The following is a 12,498-nucleotide window of genomic DNA, read 5'->3' as shown; positions in this document are numbered from 1 at the left end:
CTGGGTAGAAAGGAGGGTGACAAATTCAATGATATTTTTTCATGCAGAGCTATACCATTATTTAGTGAGGATAGCTTAGACCTACCTGCATGGCTCAGGTCTAACTAAAAGCTTCCCACATTTAACATAAACCATATCTCCCAGTGTCATATGGTTATGCATTCATTCTAGGGCCCAAAAGATACTGTACTCCTCTACCCTAGATTCTACCCTTGAGCTAGCATACTAAAGCACTTCCTTTGATAATACTTCTGTCCGAAAGATGTACGGCACCCTCTTTATCCACATTTCATCTCGTTTTGTTGTCTTGCTTCAAAGCAGCCAGGGAATAATTCGTGGTTAATCTCTGGCTCAGCCACTGAAATGGAACTTCTATTAAAATCCAAAAAAAAAATGTGCCACGGAGATAACCATGCAGCTGCCAGCCATGGAGACGCATAATGTGGAACTGCAAAGGTAAATCCGCCAGAGCAATATTGTTCCGTTATTGAACCGTGAATGGGTCTGTACTTTTTGCAAACCGGTGTACTCTGAATCATGTCACTGTAACACTATGGCATTCTTATGTAACTTTTTTATGTCCACAGAGGTCATATTTGGTGAGGGTAGCAGAGGAAACACTGTCAAGGGCAATGCCAAATTAAATAATTGATTTCCTGTTTGGAAATAACTTGGATTAATGTATTAAACAAAAGCTTCCTTCACCAAAGGTTTACTGGAAGCAAATACAAACAATAATCTTGCCACTCCTGAGTTATTAGCAGTGGGAAGTTATTACACCATCTAGGATATCTAACAACACATAAGCTAGCTTGGCATCCACATTGCTAAAATGAATCAAAAATACCTTCAAACAAATTATTTGAAGGTAAGGTATGGCTGACTTGAAAGTTTCTTTCTGAACTATCTGATTGGTAAATGCTGAGTATGAGAGCTACACTAGCAGCAGGGGGCTACATGGTAAATGATGGCTTCACATCTTGAACTGTTCTTCATTAGCTGTCCCCCTGCGCCAGTCCAAAGGACTGTGGCTGGCCTCTCGCCACAAGCTGGGAAACAGACTGACTGACAGCCCAAAGCAGTCAATGAGCTCTGGCTCATGACTTCAGTATGTCATTCTTTCAGTAAATACGGCGATGTTGTACCGACATAATCTGAGGTATAGACATTATTTAGGGATAGAAGATTAGGGATTATTTAGGGATATCTTGTGCAGTGATTTCACATAGTGCTACATTGAGGGGTGTAGGCAGTTATTTATGAAGTGATGAGGGCCTAATTTGCATAGGTTACTGTTTACATATTATTTTACTATACAGTTAAATTTTATTAAAATGTGCAATCACATTACAGACTGTAGCCTGTTAATATATATCATTTGTGCATCAGATTCATCACTGGTCCGTTTCTAACCACAGTACCACTGCTGACTGGTTGCTATACAAGTGGTGGACCTGTACAACACCACAATGACAATGAACAAGCAGTTTTGCTGAAGTGTTTACACACATCAGTGTGACTGCTGGGTTGAATGTGCTACCACCCCCAAAATATCCACTCAGTCACAGTCCTGTCATCAGAAATGTACCTTTGATGAGGTGGAAGATGGTTAACACCAAAAATGCACAGCAATAGGTGGGCCATTATCTTTCCATATGACTATACCACAGTATCATTAGAAGGGGCCTTATTGCTAGATATTAAACCATTTTATAGTTTTAAGAGTGTTGGAAAAACTGTGTACATGTCCTTTTGTTAAAATGTAGACTAATTTTACCACAGCTTTACTGCAGCTTTTACTAGTGATAGTCATAGCCAATTCATAGCCCAATTCTTCAAGCAGAACCTGTGTATTTTAATAACTTCTTTGGCATAACTGAATTAGAAGCCTTTTTTATAACTTAAATATAAACTCAGATTCACATGTAAACTCTATACTGTTCGAATCAAGAGTCTATAGTGGAAAAATGTATCCTCGAGCTCAATACCTGAAACATTTCATCTTTAGTTAAGTATAGCTGTAGTTAAGTGACAGTTTTCCAGTGGCACAGTGGTACATTTCTGCATTATTTACCAGATTTTCCTAAGGAACCAGAATGATGATCATACTGTGTACTTTCAGACCACTGTTTAAAAAGAGGTTTTCTGTGGGGAGCATGACCCAACACATTCATAATGCTGATAAAAATGGTTTTCACCTCAGAGGAGAGGTATGAGATTTCTATTGCATTTCAGAATTTGTCCTGCGATTTATCACCCTGGTTCATCTGTTTTAGTGAAGTCTCAGTGTATAAAGTGTGTTGCTGTAAAATGTGGCCTTTCTAAGTAATGTCACCCCTTCTCTGGGGGGATTGCTGAAGTTAGGAATAATGATTGAAGCATTAGGTGGTACTACCAAGCCCGAGGACAACAGAAAGAGCATTTATTTTTAAATAATATTAATTGATTTCTTTTAAAATGAAGTGCAAGTAGTCTTCTGTCTTATAGTGTGGAAAAAAGTCTGGAAAAGCCTGGCTTAACTTGTTCCAACTTTTGCCATTTTTTGCCTAAGCACAGTCAGCCATGAGGCTATAGAAACATCACATAAAATCTAATCTGTCTGAAACAATTATGACAGCACATCACCAAGACTGTTAACCTTCCAAGTATTAGATTTTGGAGAGAGGCAGAAAACAGCACCACAGGGATATTACTGCATCAGGAGTATCCTCAGCCCTTGAGCTGAGACACAAGCATAACTGTTTCTTGCCCTGATCATGACATCTGCAGCAAATGCCATTTCTCCCTGCCATCACAGCAGTGCCGGCAGCAGAAAGTCCAGCTCTCAACTGTCATGTAAACTAGCACCTCTGCTCTTTCAGCATTTGCTAGCACTCTTTTCTGTAAAGAGGCACTAACATGAGCTCAGGAATTCACACTTGACTTTGTGGGACCCATCTTGTATGAAAGGTTCTGAATGAATCAAGGCAAGGGTCAGGTTTTGCCTTCAAACCTTTTCCTACCACACTCTGAGAGACACATCTGTCCTAACCCGAATTTCCTTCTAATGCACTTTACCTCTGCCTCTGACCTTTCTCGCTGGCTTCAAGCATTCAAGCTTACAGTTATGTTTCCTTTCCAGCATTCGACAGATGCTTGCTCCCCATACACATCAAACCCATGACCTTGTTGTTGCTAGCAGCTTGCTCTATTTTCTCTACCAGGAAGCTACAGTGCAAACAGTCACTATGGTACAAACTTTCCTTTTAGAACCATTCTCTTTGAGTAATGAATTCAGCACAACTTCATAAACACATCTTCAAAGAGTAATAGCTAGACACAATGGGTTTATCTTGTTCCCAAGATGTCCTGAGCTTACAGGAAACTTTCGTGATGGCTCCTAAACAAGTTTTCAGCCACAGCTTATGACAAACTGTGCGATAAAAGCTAAGGTGTTATCTTGCCAGCATTCTCCTTTTGGCAGTGATTAAGCAAATTCCCCACATCTCTCCACATGGTGTGGCCAAAATATTTTAAGAACATGACAGATTAACAAATGGCTTGTCTTTGCTACAGGAGCCCACATTGTACATTTATAGCTTTCCCCCGTCACAACTGTTCTGCGTGGTTGCACTCGTTTTTTAGAAAGTACAAAGCCATTTTCATTCTCAGTACAGTTCAGTCATTGGTGACAGCTGAGATACAGGGGCAACCTCCAAAGAGGTAGATGGAACCATTGCTCAGACATGGAATGGGCCACAAAGGGTGCATCTGTTGGGCTGTGGTTCAGTCTCAGGAAGCCAGCGGGGCAGACCTGAAGACCATGGAACTAGTGATGAAACTGGGCTTCACTGTAACTCGGTATGAAGGCCTGTTTGAAGGAACACTGAAGACATCGAGGGACTGAGAGCATGACGAGCATGAGTGGATTACCTGTCAAACCAGTGGCTCTTTAAAGCATGAATGAGTGTGATTAAAGATTAATTAAGAGACTTGAGACTTCAGATTTGAGGGAGCATAATTAAGTTCTTTGCCTGTTTAAACCAAGTGGGTTTAAGGAGTTCCGTGATTGAAGGATAAATGGGATTTACTCACGATGCCTTTGGGTTCTCTTTCATTTTGATATGAAAGCCAAACTGTGCATGCATATATTACCATAAATCATTTATTCCATGAGGAAATACTGGAGCAACAGATTGCTTTAACAGCAAAGACTTTGGAGTAATACCTGCAAATCCACCAGAAGGTCCCAAAACCATGCGTGTTCACTATGCTGTCTCTGTGTAATCTCTGATAGTGGGCTGGCTGCACAACTGTCTTCACGCCTCCTGGTGATTAAACGGCAGCACTACATAACTGCTGCACAGGATGACAGCGTTAAGTATAGACAGGTGAGGCCTCTGGAGCTGCTGCATATTACCTGGCCATTGGCCAACCTTTGAAAACCTGACACTGACAAACCACAAGCCAGCATTTTCCTCTCAGGGGGGATGAAATCCTCACTGTACATATCTTCAAGGGTCAAAGTCCCAAGGGTTAAGATCAAAAGTAAGCTTGTAGTGAAATAGTTAATTAATTCAATTCTATTCTGTTTTATTTATATAGATAGTGCTTTTAGCAACAGACAGTGGCAGGGAAAATCTCCCTTGGGCAAAAAGAAGAAACTTTGGGGGGATGAGACAGATAGTGAAGTTACAAAGTATATATTTGAATTGTAAAAGAAAAGATATCTTGGGAGGGGGTATCTGTCTGGTATCTAAGTTGTTCCAACGAGAGCTAACGCATGAGATAGCACAAATACTCTGCATTCAAAGGCACTTTGCACGCATCAGCCGAATTGATTTGCAGTACCGTGCGAAGGCGCTTGTTCTGATTCTACCGTGCGGACAGCGGCTGGATCGCCTGGCCTAAAACGCATTATCAACCATCGCTAGGGCCCTGCGTAATGAAAGGCATTATCACCAGATCACAGCATGCAGTGCAGAGGACCGCTCGTGGCCCATCTCCATCGTTGTCTTAGCAACTGGGACAGCATCTAGGTCGCATGGCTCAAAAAAATGTTTTTAAATAAAATAAAAGGAAAGAAAGGTTGGGGGTATGGATTGCTATTTGTCCAGACATCAATAACAGAGGCAAACGATGCATAAGGTTACAGTGTTGTCCTCATTTCCAGATGTCTATTGCAGAACCTCTATGTCTATTACAGGTACTGAATTCTCAAAGTTTGCATTTTGAATAAAACACAAAGGGAACATTTAGTTCTCAACTCTCACCTTGTTTTTGCTGATTATAATACTAAAATTCTACACTTATCTCTGAAAAGTATGGCATCTGAAAATAATAGTTTACATAGTCTACACAGAAAAAAATAAGTGTACACTTCGTAGTGTAGTTGTAGTGCAGTGCTGAGTGTCTCACATTGCAGCTGTGGCAACAAACTGGAGCACTGTTCTTATTAGCCACAGCCAGATAATTATATGCCAACTATTTTCCTGGCCATGCATAGTGCAACAGTAGTGATTTTGAGAAAAGTGGAATTCATTCAGATGTGCAACCGTGACTTAGCAATGTCTGTGAAACCACTTAAGAAAACTCTCCCTGCGTGCATTGCCGCATCAAAATTCATTACTAGTGGGTCACACCTAGAGCGGTTCTAAAGGCCCTATCAGGAATCCCAGCACCTGTCAGGCCAGCTTTGAGTATCATAAACAGTAAAGCTTACTGATTGTGGTACAGCATATGAACCTATTAAATGAACCAAAGGTACTACATTTACTTCAAAGGTACTGCATTTAACGCACTGCGAATCCATAGACAGGCGTCCAGCACCCCAGCTAAATTTTGTCCCGAAAGCAGATGGTAGACTCTATTCCCATAGTATACTATACAGGAGAAGCTCCTTTATAACAAATCAGTCTTTATCTTTGACAGGATGAGCCATAACCAAGGTTGAGCACCATGAAGAGAAGCATGGAGACCTTACTTTAATTAATCCATGTAGAAATTAAGTGGATATCAACATGATAAAGAATATAAAGAGAAAAGCCATGCCAAGGCAGCTTTTTGAAGCATATTATATCAAAAGTGGTAACTGTGTTATTTTTCAAAAGATCAGCGTAGCTGTCCCATCACATTATGCTGGCGTCATTACAGAGAATGGAATGGGAACTGCTGAGAATTGGGACCAAGTTCTGGGGCTTGTTTGGGAATTCCGTGCTCTTCCAGGTTCCATTTGGTTTTATGCGGCATAAACGACAACAGCCCTCAGTGTCAGACTCATAGATGAAGATCCAAAAAAAAGTACAACTTTCATTGATTTTCAGTTACAAAACAATTGCGGCCCCCATTCTGTAGAAGAGATGCAATGTTTAGTAGGCTTCTTCTTGTAATTTCATTTTTCAATTACTTACTATTTACTTATACTTATTATTTAATATTGCCTGCGGCAGCTTTAAATTGGGGTCATGGGAAGCCAGTAAGGACTAAGAGCACAGCTGGAAAATGGTAATAACAATAAACGTCACAAACCCAAATAAACCCAAATGAGTCTTTCAGTCTCAATCGATTGTCTCTTAAGACTGGGAGGCAATTTGGGATGATAAAACTTTGTGATACTCAAGCAATTATACAATAATGAACTGATCAAAACTTTTATATACTCTGGACTTTTTTGTGTGAACTGAAAACAAAGCTCTAATGCTGCTCTAATTTCTCATTTCTCTAATAGCTGTTCCACATTTTTGTATATTATAAGAAATGGATTAAGATGACGTATTAAATGTTCTAAGTACTTTTTACCTATTAAATGATTGTGGTTTTTGAACAGTTAAGCTTTATTAAAATGTTAAACAAAGTGCAACAACGTTCAATGTAACTTACAATTCTAAAAATAATAAAAACACCAGATAGCTAAATGCTGCAGATGAAAGAGAAACAAGGTTAAAAATACTACCATCAATTTGCAGCACCATCATTCATACAAAGAACCTTTAAAATTGAGATGCAATTACTGAAAATTGTCAGTTTAAAATAATCACTCACACAGTAAGGGAGACATTTTAAAAAATGACATTGTCTTTCACTTTAGGAACAAAGTTTCACTGGCCTGCTTTAGACAGATAATGGCTAGTCAGGATTAAGCATATAATGACTACCATCTTATATGATTTTATCAGCCACAATAACTAGGTGGTATCTATCAGAAGGACAAACATACACCTGTTTTTCGACCTACACTATAGTTTGAGCATACTGCTTTATTTAACATACACACACATACACGCGATCACCCACTCTAACACACACGCCCACAGCCACACACACCCACATGTAATGGCAGGAATATTGTGCTGCACTGCACAGATGCTATAGATACTTTATTTTGTCAGTGGCCCACAGCTGATGATGATGTTCTTTCTACAAGGCCATGACTGAAACCTGAGGCTGCCATTGCAGATGTTATCAGCACACAACATAGAGTTAATGCATTCAGGAGGCCTTCTGTGGCCTTGCTAAAACTGAAAAAAGAGGAAGAAAAATCATTTTCATTCTGCTGCCTCAGATGACCTGCCTTCACAAAGCAGCATCCGGTTTTTGAGCTATCAGTTCATCTAATTTTGCATTTATTTAAAACAATGCAGGTATTATGATTGGTTATTATTTTAAAAATATACTGTGACAACACATCTAATAAAGGAAGGAAAAAATCATTAGCAAAATACATTTGACACCACATAAACCTGCTTAGGCTTTAGAGTCATTGTAGGCTTGCCCTTACAGTGCATTACTGCTGTGTTGTACAGCTACCATTGCCAAATTAACTAATTAACATTAGGTTATGTGTATTAAGGATGATGCGAAGACCTCACTAGGCTGTAAAATTTGAGCAGATATACAAGGTACCATAATATAAATGGTTCATCTTCTGAAGTGGATTTCATAGGTTATTACTACTTGGAACTATGTTTGTGAATTTTCTAAAAAGCTTTTATAAAAATATAAATTATAACTTGGTTGAGAGGACATGGGGAAGGAAACAAAGAAATATATGGGGGGAGTAAACTCAGAATGTACATTATCTGTGTATTTTAAACCTTTATCCTATTACAGCTGGAAGGCTTAAAATAACAGACCAGGTCAAAACTGGGAAGTTTAGTGTTTGGGCACAAAGGTAGTTATTTTCTTGAGGGCAAAAGTGATTTATGAAGGATTTAGTTTCTTATGGAATTTTTAATAATTGGTTTCGGTGTGTGATATAATGGGCTTCATAGCTGCCTTTAGACTTCTTTTCTGATTTTGAGCTCAACACTGTGTTTCACCACTAGAATCAACAGAATATGTTCCTATGTATATGTCATATATGTTATGAAGGATGACAACATGAGAGGTTCTTGGGGCTGTTACCCCTAAGATGACAGAGTAGCTCAAACAGATCCCACACTGCCACATTGACTACAGTCCAGGTAGGTAGGAGGCTATATATAGATCATATACACTATGTAAATATGCGTATATTTCACCATCACACATATATGAGGTTGTTTGACATCCCATTCCAAAACGGGATGTCAAACAACCATTCTATCCCCCTCATAATAGCCTCCACTTTTCCGGGAATGCTTTCCAAAAGATCTTGGAGTGTACCTATGGGAATTGTGCCCATTCAGGTAAAAGATCATTTGTGATTCAGACAGAGATGTTGAGAAGACTTGGCTTGCAATTGACGTACCAGCTAATCTCAAAGGTGTTTAGTGTGTTTGAGGTCAGGGCTGTGTGCAGGTCTAGAGATCCTCCACATCAAACTTGTCAAACTATGTCCTTTGTCACGGAACGCTCCCCCCCCAACCACCCACCCACGAGTCACGTGGTGGCCGCTTGCAGGGGTGGGGGGGTTGTAGTCACACCCTCCGTGATGGCACACACCTGTGCAGGGGCTGATGTTAAGTGTTTGTCTGTTTATTTAAACCCCCGCCCGTGTGTGCCTTGTCATTGGTCATTGTTACTATAACTGTCATTGTTAGCGTTAGTGTTAGTATTATTGTTTATATGTCCACTGTTAGCGTGATCCAGCGTTTAAGTGTCATTGTTATTGACACTAAGGGAGTTCCTTCCGTTCTGTGGACTCGCCAGCAAGACTAGAGGGGTCCGCCCAAAGCCTTGGAAGCAAACTGCCTCTGGGGCGCTCCTAGAGTAGCTGGAAGAAGGAAGACTGTTCGGGGGAGGAGCACAGCCGGGGGACGGGCATGCAGCCCCACATGTCTGCTGGGGCCAGGAACACATTTACAGTGCCTGCATTGATAGCAGCTGCTGCAGCACAACGCCTTATGTGCGTGTGGAATGGCGCTATTGTTTGTATGTATCTGCGCCTTGTGTATGTTTTTAGGTCCATCACATCGCGGGGAGTGCGTCGGACTGAACCAAAAGAGGCAGATATTCTGCCTTTCTCCCTGGCTGGTGAAGATCTCCCAGGTAGGAGGTTCCTGGCCCACCTTGAGCTGGGTGGGCACCGGGCATGGCCGTACTGTGTCTGTGTGTGTGTGTGTGTGTGTGTGTGTGTGTGTGTGTGTGTGTGTGTGTGTACGGCAGGCTGGAGTTCCCTATCCTGGAAGGGGAAGCGTCAGGAACCGCGCCCCTAGGGAGGGGTTGTCTTCGGAGAATGCCTCCCCCCTGCACGTCACGTGGAGCATACCGGACTGCCCCAAGAGAGGAAGAGAAGCTGCCTTTCTCCCTCCTGCCGAAAGGTCTCTCTCGTTCATGGCACCTGGCCCGCCCTGTGCTGGGTGGGCAACAGGCATGGCCGTAATGTGTGTGTACGGCAGCATGGGTTCACTGTCCTGGATTCAGACGCTTTGGGAGCCACGCCCCTTGAAAGGGGGTTCTGTCACGGAACACTCCCCCCACCTCACGAGTCATGTGGTACAGCCTGCCACGTGTAGGGGGGTTTGCATTTGTTTGTAGCCACACCCTCCGTGATCGCACACACCTGTACAGGGGTTGATGTTAAGTGTTTGTCTGTCTATTTAAACCCCTGTGTGTGCCTCGTCGTTGGTTATTGTTATATTACTGTCATTGTTAGTGTTAGTGTCATCATTATTGTTAGTATTATTGTTTATATATCCACTTTTAGCATGATCTAGCGTTTAAGTGTCATTGTCTACACTGTCTGTTGTCATGTGTGAGTGCCTTGAGTGTCATATATGTTTTAGGTTATTGAATGTATCACCAAATCGAGGGAGTCTGTGCGTCCTGCTCTGCACCCTGTGGCACTTGGGCCAACGTCACACCTTATGGACCTTGCTTTGTACACAGGGCTAAAGTCATGCTGAAATAGAAAAGGGCCTTCCCCAAAGTTGGAAGCATATAATTGTCTAAAATATATTTGTATGCTGCAGCAGTAACATTACCTCTCACAGGAACTAAAGGGCCTAGTCAAAACCCTGAAAACAGTCCCAGACCATTATCCCTCCTCCACCAAATTTACTGTTGGTATTTTGCATTTCAGTAGGCAGCTTCCTCCTGGCATCTTCCAAACCCAGATTTATCTATCAGACTGCCAGATAGTGAAGCGTGATTCATTAGTACACAAACTGCATCGCTGCTGCTCCAGAGTCCATTGGCAGCGTGCTTTACACCACTTCAGCAGATACCTGGCATTGCAGTTTTAGTGATCTTAGGCACGTGTGCAGTTGCTTGGCCAAGGAAAAACGTTTCATGAAGCTCCCGACACACAGGTTGGTGATGCTGCTTCCAGAGCAGCTTGGAACTTTGTAGTGAGTTTGGAACTCTGTAGTGAGCAACAGAGGTTACGTGATTTTTATGCATTATGCCTTTGACCACTCGACTATTGGGATATGAAACCCTGACCTTCTGTACCAAAGTCAGTGGTGTCAAAATTCAAAAGTTTGAACACACTTGAATGAATGTCTTTTACAGTCTTAAAGGTATTTTAATCTAAGGCTTTAGGCTTACATTTATTTCTAAGACAATTATGAATAGTGAAACATTATAGTTTGCATATATATGCATTTATTTACAAAAACGAAATACAGTATAAAATGAAAAAAATTATTAATGCATTTCAATAATACATTGAAATGCCTCCTCATTTCAGTTTTCATTCAGAACTTTAGTCGCTCACTCTATAAGTATTCAGCATGTGTGAGAATATAGTTATAGGTAATAATGTAATAAATAATATTTCTGTAGCCCATCATAAACTGGGTGTAATGGCCCGAGTGCCACAGGGCAAGCAGCAGGACATACAGATTCCCTCGATGGTGATAGACGTTTATTGACATACGTGAAAGACAACGGCACTGACATAAACCGTGAACATGAATATGACTAACATGAAACATTGTGAACATAAACACTAACACTAACATAAGCACTGACAAAAGTAGGACTGACAAAGATGCACACACCAACAAGGGTTTAAATACACACTGACATTACAACACTAAACCATGTTCAGATGTGCGCTGACAGCAGGGGCGTGGTTACAAACAAGACTGACAATGAACTCCCACTGCACGCAGCGGGCCATACCACGTGACCAGTGAGAGCGGAACATTCCGTGACACTAGACTGGAACACTACAAAGAATTGCCCCTCACATTATGGTTAGGTTGAAATGGAGGGGAAAACTAATTCCAGATTGGGAATAATAAAAGGGTTATAATGTGTGTATGTTTGTGTGTGTTGGGGTGAAAGATTCAATAGTTGTCCAGAATACAGCAGCACGACTGGTCTTCGACTAAATTAGTACTTATTGTATGGTATCGTTTATGTTGTATAACAATCTCTAGCACTTATTGTTTATTGCTCTTATCATTGTTTAAGATAGACCTTATGTATTTTGTACTTCTAGGTATCAGCATTGATCCCTGTATTCTACAGTATTCTAGTTCATTGGTATGTTGGACTCTAACCTACTGTACTGTACTAGGATATATGAGTAAATGACAAAGAACTTTTGTAAGTCGCTCTGGATAAGAGTGTCTGCTAAATGCCATAAATATAAATGTAAATGTGAAATTGTTCTTTAGATTGATGGAGTATGTCTTGTTCTATATAGCACCAAAAGGGGTTCTTCTGTTACATACAAGCTTAACATCGTAACAATAGACAAACCCTTTTTGGTTCCATATAGAACCATTTACAACATATTCTCATATACAACACATAACTCATTTCCTTTACTAAAGAACCCTTGAAGAACCATCTTTTTTAAGTGTGTAAGTACTCTATAACAGCTTATGTGGATATGAGATCAACAGTGATGTTCACAGTATCTTACTGAAACTGGATCAAAAATGTACTGTATGTCCTATCCCAGTTTCTTTGTTTCTCATGTGACTATCCCAACGCCCCTGATGCCCAGGACATCATACAGAGCACTGTACAGGCTAATGTTGAACATTTCTGAAATCCAACCTCGAATCAGAGATATAATGACTGGCTAGGGCTTTCTACATTCATGATGTAATATGCTGAGACTGAATTTTTAAGCAGTGGGCA

The 12,498-nt window shown here is 40.9% G+C and overlaps 1 long non-coding RNA gene across 1 annotated transcript in view; it reads left to right on the top strand.

Annotated features, from left to right (window-relative positions):
* Window positions 1–12,020, top strand: part of LOC145658946 (uncharacterized) — a 79,971-nt gene extending 67,951 nt beyond the window's left edge. The window contains exon 6 of the long non-coding RNA XR_014124841.1: window positions 9,362–12,020. This is a non-coding gene — a long non-coding RNA (uncharacterized LOC145658946). The remainder of the gene's footprint in view (window positions 1–9,361) is intronic.
* The last annotated feature ends 478 nt before the right edge of the window (window positions 12,021–12,498 follow it).

This window comes from Electrophorus electricus, chromosome 8 (assembly GCF_041902795.1).
Source record: "Electrophorus electricus isolate QZ-2024a chromosome 8, ASM4190279v1, whole genome shotgun sequence".
NCBI classification, from domain to species: domain Eukaryota; kingdom Metazoa; phylum Chordata; class Actinopteri; order Gymnotiformes; family Gymnotidae; genus Electrophorus; species Electrophorus electricus.
The sequence above is the reverse complement of the archived record's forward strand: the minus strand, read 5'-3'. Positions and strand labels throughout refer to the sequence as shown.